This window comes from Thamnophis elegans, chromosome 12, assembly GCF_009769535.1.
Source record: "Thamnophis elegans isolate rThaEle1 chromosome 12, rThaEle1.pri, whole genome shotgun sequence".
Taxonomy (NCBI): Eukaryota; Metazoa; Chordata; class Lepidosauria; order Squamata; family Colubridae; genus Thamnophis; species Thamnophis elegans.
In genome coordinates this window covers 60305-69417 of record NC_045552.1, presented here as the reverse complement: position 1 = coordinate 69417, position 9113 = coordinate 60305, and positions in this window count along the sequence as shown.

Below are 9113 nucleotides of genomic sequence, written 5' to 3'. Positions count from 1 at the left end.
TCAGAGTTCTCAGTTTCAAGCCTGGTCTTCCCACCACTTCCGGGCTAATGATGCAATGTGTGCATCCCAAATCTAAAAGGGCCACCAGCATTTTTGCTTGGGCTCCATTAGAGGGCACTTTAAGTTCTACTGGGATGGTCATGGGGCCCAATCGGGAACTTACCAGGTAGTCGTCATCAGACTTGGTTTCACTTTCCCTCGATGAGGAGGATGGTTCTTCTCTTGGAATGGGAGGGAATTACGCAGCAGGTTCCACCCCTTTCATGGCGGTGTCCCTTCTCTTCCTGGGTTGTTTGGCTGGTTCTCCCCCCCCCTCCCCCGGGCAGGAGGCTTTGGGCCAATCTTGGAGCGGCAATTTGCTTTCCGCAACAGAAGCAGGTGATAGATCGGGGCTTGCTTGTAGACCAACTTCTTCCTCCTTTTGGAGCTCCTTGGGGGGGTTGGGAGGGGCTGCTTTCTCTTTCTCCCTGTCTTCGCGGTACTTGTCTCTGGCTAGATCAACCTCCACGTCCACTGCCAATTCGTATCAGCATTGCAAGTTATGCCCCCCCTCCCCCGTTTACACAGATCTGGTATATATCTTTGTTTAATCCATCCATAAAACTGTCCATTAAAGCCTCTTCTGACCATTCCCGCATATAAACAGACAATTCACGAAACTCTTGTATATAATCAGCCACTGGGTTCTTCCCCTGGGTAAGGGGTTTCATTCTGGTTCTGGCCTTCCGCTCCGTGAGCGGATCATCAAAGCGTTTCCTCAGGGCGGCCACAAACCTATTATAGTCTCTCAGTAGGGGGGAGTCATCGTTATGCAGGGCAACCAACCATTCCGCTGCCTTGTTCTCCAGCACCATGGTAACAACTCCTACCTTGTCTTCTTCTGTGGGGAGATTCTCTCTGAACTGTTGCCTGAAATTCCAGACTTGGACCAGGAAAAATCCTAGTTCCTTTGTGTCACCACCAAATTTCACACCAAGCAGAGGAACCTTTGCCATCTGGTGTCAGTGGGGGGGGGAGATGTCCCCCTCTTGGAAGGGCTCTCGTGGCTGCTGCTGCTGCTGCCAGGGCTTCTCCATCCTGATGAGCTCCACTGTCTGCCCCCCAGGCCCCCCTTGGGCGGAACAGGGCTCTTCTAGGTCTGGGAGATCAGCTTCTCTTTCAGGACCATTCTCGTCTAAACGTCGCCTCTCCCAAGCGTCTTGAAAAAGTTTCATAGCCTGGGACATCATAAGGTTCTCCTCATCGGTGTCCTGCCAAGCAGCTGCCAGCCGGATATCACCTTGTGGTAACTCCAGCCAGACTTTCTTCAGGGTCATACTTCTGTCCCACTCCCAATGACCATCTGGGGTGGACGGATCATTCCTCCAAATTCAGATCCGCCATCTGCTCCGTCTCCAAGGGACACGAGGATGCAGCTGCCCCCATGTCATCCTCCTGGTCACTGCCTGGGTAGGACATTCCTTTGAAGGCTTGGGTTTTTTTTACACTCCCCTCAGAAGGTGTTAGCTCCAGGATGAGTGTGAAAGTGAAATCTTGCTTAATGTCAGGCCAGCCTCCCTCAGCAACCAGGAAAGAAACCACTTAACTCCGTTTCGCAGAATTAAAAGTACTTTTACTGGTTATGAAAAGATAGCAGCTAAACAAAGAAAGATCTGAGCCAAAAGCGTGTGAAATCATACAAGTCAATATGTGACCCAACCCTCTTCCCCTGGTAACCCCATCCCACAGTCCAATCTGCAAATCCCTCAGGTGTCACGTGAGTTCCATCTTCAAAGAGCATCATCAGGTTGGTATTCAGGACGGTTGGCCTTGGCCACCCCAGTCACTATCTCCAGCATGCGCAGGTGATGGTGAGAGCAAAACTCCCTTTTTACAATCCCTCCTGTACTTAAAACTTCCCTTCCCAAATACCAATTCCCCACCCCACCCCCGTTTCAATGGCAGCCGAAAGCAAATAGCGAAACAGAGGCTGACCTCTGGAGTGATATCATTTTGCTAAGCACAAGGCCAAATTCATTAAAAACTGGTATGTGCCTATGTGCCTTCCGTCTTCGGAATAAGCAGGCTGCTAGGAAGCTGCCTGTTAATATGGAAAAGGATGTTATTGGAGCATTGCTTCAAGCCTAAGCATCTAGGGATCATAGGACCCTAACACATAAGCAGACTACTAACATTAAACTGAAGGTCGATGGATGAAATAACATCTTCAGGAAATTAACAAGCTCCATCTAGGTTGCCAAACCAGGGGTCCTTAAGACAAGAGCTTTAGCTCTTTGCTACTCAGGCAAATACACCCATCCAGCCTAATCTGAATCAGCACCTGCTGTGAAGGTAGATGTTGCTCTGAATGAAGCTAGTAGAATGATTGCCAGATGTCTGAAACCTTCTAGATAAGATCTGCCGCCTAGCCAGCATTGCCCTGCCTGCTGCTTGCAGAGAAGCAGCAGTAAACAGAGAGGCTCAAAACATCAATATTTAGAGAGACAGCACCCTCTTGATGGCCTACAACCAGCTCAGCTGAGACTAAAATTTAAGAAAAGCTGCCTTAGGATGACGGAAGACTTCAAAGAATGTAAAAGCAATGAAGATGGATGGAAAGGTACAAAGAACCAACATGTGATTGAGCTGACATCTGGGTCTGGCGAAAGTGGAAAAGATGGAAATTGTTGAACAAACTGTTCATGGTACAACAAGATCCAGAGGCACTCTGAACAAAGGGGGCTATCTGGTGGCTTCTGCCTTTGCAGATTGTGGTGACATGCAGACAACACATATGTACTGTGCAGTGGTGGGTTTCAAAAATTGTTCGAACCTACTCTGTGGGTGTGGCCTCCTTTGTGGGAATGGCTTGCCGCCCATGTGACCAGATGGGAGTGGCTTGCTGCCCATGTGACCAGATATGAAGATGCCAACGACACTTGTCAGAACCACCTTAAATCACCTCACAGACAGCACTGGCATGCATAAGAATATGATGTAAACTTGTTTTTTAAAAGGCATCTTTGGTTTGCGTTAAAACAACTTCAACACACGCAATGTTCTGATTGCACCACAAACGCAGTAGTCATCCTTACCTTCCACAGAGGCACTGAGTATTATAAATAGGAGCACGATAGTGTAGAATAATCCTATCCAAGGACCAGTGGTGGGTTTCAAAAAATTTTTGGAGCCTCTTCTGTAGGTGTGGCCTGCTTTCCGGGTCCACTGGTGGAACCTCTTCTAACCGGTTCGATAGATTTGACGAACCGGTTCTACCGAATAGGTGCGAACTGGTAGGAACCCACCTCTGGTACCGTGTACCTATCTTTTGAGCCCTCATCAGGTCACACTTGAGGATCTCACGACAGTGCAGCAAAACACAATGTTGCTAGTTTCTGGGCAGGATCTATTTAACTTGCACATAATTTAATCTTGTATTTTATATTTTAAAGTTTATGTCGCATTTTGTGCCTTATCCTAATTGTGATGCTTCTGACATGAATAAACAAACAGACCTGAAGCAGATCTGAACAGAGATGGATCAGCATGTGGCATCGCAGGCTGCTTTGGGCAGAGCACCGGGAGAGAACGAGTACAGCAATGATTCAGAGCAGGAGATGCCATGTAGTGGTGTAAGTGGCCTCATGCCAGGAGTCCATACTGGCTTCTCCCGTTGAATTACACCTGATCCACAGGTAATCTGCTGCCTAGTGCAGTAGCCAGGGGTGCAGCAGTTCTGTTCAGTGGGCCCATAAGCGGTGAGCGAGTGTACTGGAAGGTAGCTGGGCTTGCAGGAGTTCTCTCTTTCCTAGTAATGCTCTGCACTATTTGTGGAGTGGCATCCTTCCACACTTCATCCTTGCACCTGCAACATTGGCTAAAAAAAAAAAAGCTCAGTGAAAACTCCCGGTTGACATTGTGGTGGAAAATAGTGGAGCTCTGATGAGCCCTGCGAAATGCAGCCGGTACCATTTGGGCCACAGCCATCTTGAAGGGACAGTGAAGAAAAGAGAGGCATTTTGTGGATGGCGAGCAATGGGTAATTTCCTCCCCAGGACAGAAGCAGCAGCTCTCCTGATCAAGCAGGGGGGGCGGCGGCCATTTTCCAATTATTGTCTTGAAGCTGGGGCAACCAAACTGAAAAAATTGAGCTGCAGCGGTGTTTGGATGGAGTGTTGGAACTGGGTGAGATAACTGCCAATTCTCACTTAAAGATTTTTTTTTGGAAATTGGTAGTTTGTATTCTTAAAGTTATTTTGGAGCTTGGAACAGTGGCTATTAGAAAATTTGAGATTATAAAATAAAAAGCTCAAGAAGAATCCATGTATTTGGGCAGCTGGGGAAAACCAAAGCATTCTAAAAAAAAATGGGGGAGGGGGGGAGAAAATAGTATTTTTAGGTGTATTTTAAACTCCCTGGATACTTTGGAAATCAGCTGTACTTGTTAGACTACCTTATCTGGAATAGAAATTCAGAGTGCCACCTACTGGATCAAAAAAGCACTACCAGGTTCAACAAGCTTGGTGAACACATTTAAAATAGACAAAACCAGAGACGTAGCAATGGGAAGATCTGACCTTGGCTGTACAGAAGAAGATAATTTGGACATTGTGAGAAAATTTAAGGAGTGCTTGTGTTTTTCCCCTCCTTTTTGTTTGCTCTCTTTGAAGAAAGCTAATTAATAACTGATTTGTCTATTCCTGGAATTGGATTATAATTGGATTATATTAACTCAGTAGAGCACCCTACTTTTGAAAAGAAGAGAAATAATTGAAGAAAAGAAGAAAAACAAGGAAATTAGATTTTAAATTTGGATCAACTGTGAAGAGAGATGATTGGGGAGGTTTTAAAAGATTTTTAAATTGTTATAAAATGGAATTTAAGATATATGGAGAAATATTTTTGATGTTAAAAGAAGCACGTGAATCTTTGATAGGTAATAAAGAAACAGAAAGTTTATTTAATCACACAGAAAAGAAAATAGAAGAATCTGAAAGGGGGGATTTAAATGAAATGCAGGAAGCTAAAAGTAGAAGTGGAAGAAGTAAAAAGTAAGACTCAATTAGACAATACAATAGAAACTTATAGAAAGGTGGAAAGAGAGGAAATGGGGAAAGCCCTACCCAAAAAATAAAAAGGGACATATTCTACAGAGACAAGTGAAAGTTTTGGTGAGGTGGGTGCAAAAAACACAACAGAAAAAGATAGAAGGGATACAAAAGAAAAAGTGCAACATATATAAAAATGAAATAAAACTTCAAGAGAGCAGGATAAATCAAAAAATCATTAAATATGGAATCCTGAGAGAGAGAGAGAGAGAGGGAGAGGGAGAGGGAGAGGGAGGGAGGGAGAGAGAGAGATCAGCAGATGGGTGTGAAAGTAAATAATTAAATACTATTAATTTTGAATGTAATTTAAACTGTTGGGAATATAAAATATTAAGGATTGGGGAAAGGGAATTTGTGAGATATATTTTCTGGGAAGAAAAATAGTAAATAACTGGAAAACTGTAAACAAGTGAAATACAGGGCGTACAGTGATGTTAACTATGTGTAAAAATTGAATAAGAAAAGATTAAGAATTATGTAGAGAATAATACAGTGGAAGTTGGAACAGCAAAGCTATGGTCAAAAATGGTTAATTTGTAAAGATGAATTAATAGTAATTAGATGAAGACGAAAAGGGTGCTTAGTAATGATATGTATCGTTTTGTTACGTTTCGTTTATTGGTTTTGTATGCCGCCCACTCCCGAAGGACTCCGGGCGGCTCACAATGAAACGGGGGAGGGGATAAATAAGACAATACAAACAATATTAAAATACACCACAGTCGCAAATGAAACGGGGCTGGATACTTCAACAGCCCCCAGCCTGCTGGAACAGCCAGGACTTGGTGGCTTTGCGGAAAGCCGGGAGGGTAGTAAGGGTCTGGATCTCAACAGGGAGCTCGTTCCAGAAGGCCGGAGCAGCAACAGAAAAGGCCCTCCCCCAGGGGGTCGCCAGCCAACATTGGCTGGCAGATGGAACCCGGAGGAGGCCGAGTCTGTGTGATCGAATCGGTCTTTGGGAGGTAATTGGCAGGAGGCGGTCTCTCAGGTACCCAGGTCCGATGCCATGCAGGGCTTTATAAGTAATAACTAGCACTTTGAAGCGAGTCCGGAAACCAGTGGGCAGCCAGTGCAGCTCGTGGAGGATAGGTGTAACGTGGGTGTAACTAGGTGCACCCACAATCGCTCGCGCGGCTGCATTCTGGACTAGCTGAAGTCTTCGAACACTTTCCAAGGACAGCCCCATGTAGAGCGCATGTAAGTTTAATGTAAGTTTAAATAAATTAATGAAAAAAGATAAAGGATTATACAAAAGAGATGAATATTGATAATATTCAGAAGATTAGAATATATTGAGACTATGATTATAAATATGCATAAGATGTGACCTGGACCACGCTCTGTCCATAAAGTATGCGTGATGGGGAAAAAATGCTATAAAACTTGTCTTTTAAAAAAAGCTCAGCAAATACTTTGCCCCAATGACAGCATATGCATTCTGAAGAGACACATGATTACTTTCATGTGCAGCATTTTGCATGCTGACCTCCCCAGAACGTTGCTGGCATTAGTTTGTCCAAGAAACTCATTCCCCATTGTAGTACTCTGTGGTCATCTGAAAGGGAGCTGGCAAAAAAAGGAACTCAGCAGGGCGATAGCTACAAGAAAATGTCCCACTGGGGCGAGGGAAGGTGTTTCAAATCAATGGAGGATCCTCTCTTCTTAGGGTCTCAGCCTGGCCATATGAAACTTGGTTCCTGGCCACCCTTTGGCAAGGTGTGATGATTCTGTACCACGCTTGTTGCGCAGACGCACAATTCTGGTTGCTTCCAAATCCCCAAAGTCCCCAGGCTCCTAAAGATGCAGTACGACTGCCCCCAAAGTGACTCTTCTGTGCCTGCTATGCTTTACGTTGGGATAGGAGGGAAAACGCGCTCAGCCGCCCTGTTTAGGATAGCCCGTTCCCTCCTAAATAGGAGGGATACGGGCGATCCGCTGCAGGGCAGGGCTGAGGACTACGTCCAATTCCTCGCAGACAAGGTTGCTCGGTTCCGGGCGGACCTGGACTCCAATCCTGCAGAACCAGCCGAGGCACTAAGGGATGATCTGGTAAGCCATCGCTGGACTGAGTTTCAAGCTGTTACCCCTGAGGATGTGGACAAGGCGATGAGAGCTGTAGGTGCCTCCACATGTGTGCTGGACCCGTACCCCTCCTGGCTGGTTGTAAACAGCAGTGAGGTGACACGAGGCTGGATCCAGGCGGTTGTTACCGCCTCTCTACAGGCGGGAGTCTTTCCCCCCGCTTTAAAGGCGGCGGTGGTGAGACCCCTCCTGAAGAAACCATCCATGGATCTAGCTGTTTTAAATAACTATCGTCCAGTCTCCAACCTCCCCTTTGTGGGGAAGGTTGTTGAGAAGGTGGTGGCCTTTCAGCTCCAGCGATCCTTGGAGGAAGCCAGTTATCTCGATCCATTCCAGTCTGGCTTCAGACCTGGCTGCAGCACAGAAACCGCTTTGGTCGCGTTGACCGATGATCTTTGGAGAGCCAGGGATGGAGGCCACGCCTCCATCCTGGTGCTCCTTGACCTCTCGGCGGCTTTCGATACCATCAACCATGGTATCCTTCTGCGACGACTGCGGGAGGTGGGGGTGGGAGGCGCTGTTTTACAGTGGTTCTCCTCTTACCTCTCGGACAGGTTGCAGTCGGTGTTAGTTAGGGAGCAGAGATCGACCCCTAGGCCCCTAACGTATGGGGTGCCGCAGGGTTCGGTCCTGTCCCCCCTTCTTTTCAACATCTACATGAAACCGCTGGGTGAGATCATTCGACGGCACGGGATAAAATACCATCAATATGCGGACGATACTCAGTTGTATCTGTCCGCCCCGTGCCAACTCAACGAAGCGATGGATGTGATGAGCCAGGGTCTGGAGGCTGTTAAAGACTGGATGGGGGTCAACAAGCTTGTGCTCAATCCAGAAAAGACCGAGTGGCTGCTGTGTTTCCCTCCCGCGAATTGGCCAAGTGTTCCATCTCTCAGGCTGGGGGGGTCAAATTATACGCCCCTCAGACAGGGTTCGCAACTTGGGAGTCCTCCTGGACCCACAGCTGACCTTCGAACATCATTTGTCAGCTGTGACCAGGGGGGCATTTGCCCAGGTTCGCCTGGTACACCAGTTGCGTCCCTACCTGAACCGGGAGGCTCTCACAACAGTCACTCGTGCCCTTGTGACCTCTAGGCTGGAATACTGCAATGTGCTCTACATGGGGCTGCCCTTGAAGAGCATCCGGCGACTTCAGCTAGTCCAGAATGCGGCCGCGCGAGCGATTGTGGGTGCACCTCGCTTCACCCACGTAACACCTATCCTCCGCGAGCTGCACTGGCTACCTGTTGATCTCCGGGTGCGCTTCAAGGTGCTACTTGTCACCCATAAAGCCCTTCATGGTAGTGGGCCTGGCTACTTGAGAGACCGCCTACTGCCAATTACCTCCACTAGACCGATACGATCGCATCGATTAGGCCTCCTCCGAATTCCATCTTCCAGCCAGTGCAGACTGGCAACTACCCAGAGGAGAGCCTTCTCGGTGGCTGCTCCGACCCTTTGGAACGAACTCCCCATGGAGATTCGGACCCTCACCACCCTCCAGTCCTTCCGCGCCGCTTTAAAGATCTGGCTGTCCCGGCTGGCCTGGGGTTAAGATTGTAGCCCCACCCGAACTGTGTGACTGTTGTGCTCTTTTTTTAACATGTTGTATTGTCTACTGTTTGTCTTTCCCCCCCCACTTTTTTGAATTGTGAGCCGCCCTGAGTCCCCCCAGGGAAAAGGGCGGCATACAAATAAAGGAAACAAATAAAGGAAACTAAAACTCCACTCTGTCCCTCGAGTGCCCTTCTCTGACTTGGAGCAGTTGGTGCTAGAGGCTTAGGTTTAAGCTGATCGCCTAGGCAATAGGCAGGTGGGTGTTTTCATTCTGCAGCCTACAGGACAAACACGTAAGCCTGAGGGGTCATCAGGGGCCAAGGAAGGAATGTCTCTCACCTGCTCTTCCAGAGCCCTGAAAGTGTCCAGTTATTTAGGGGCCAAGTA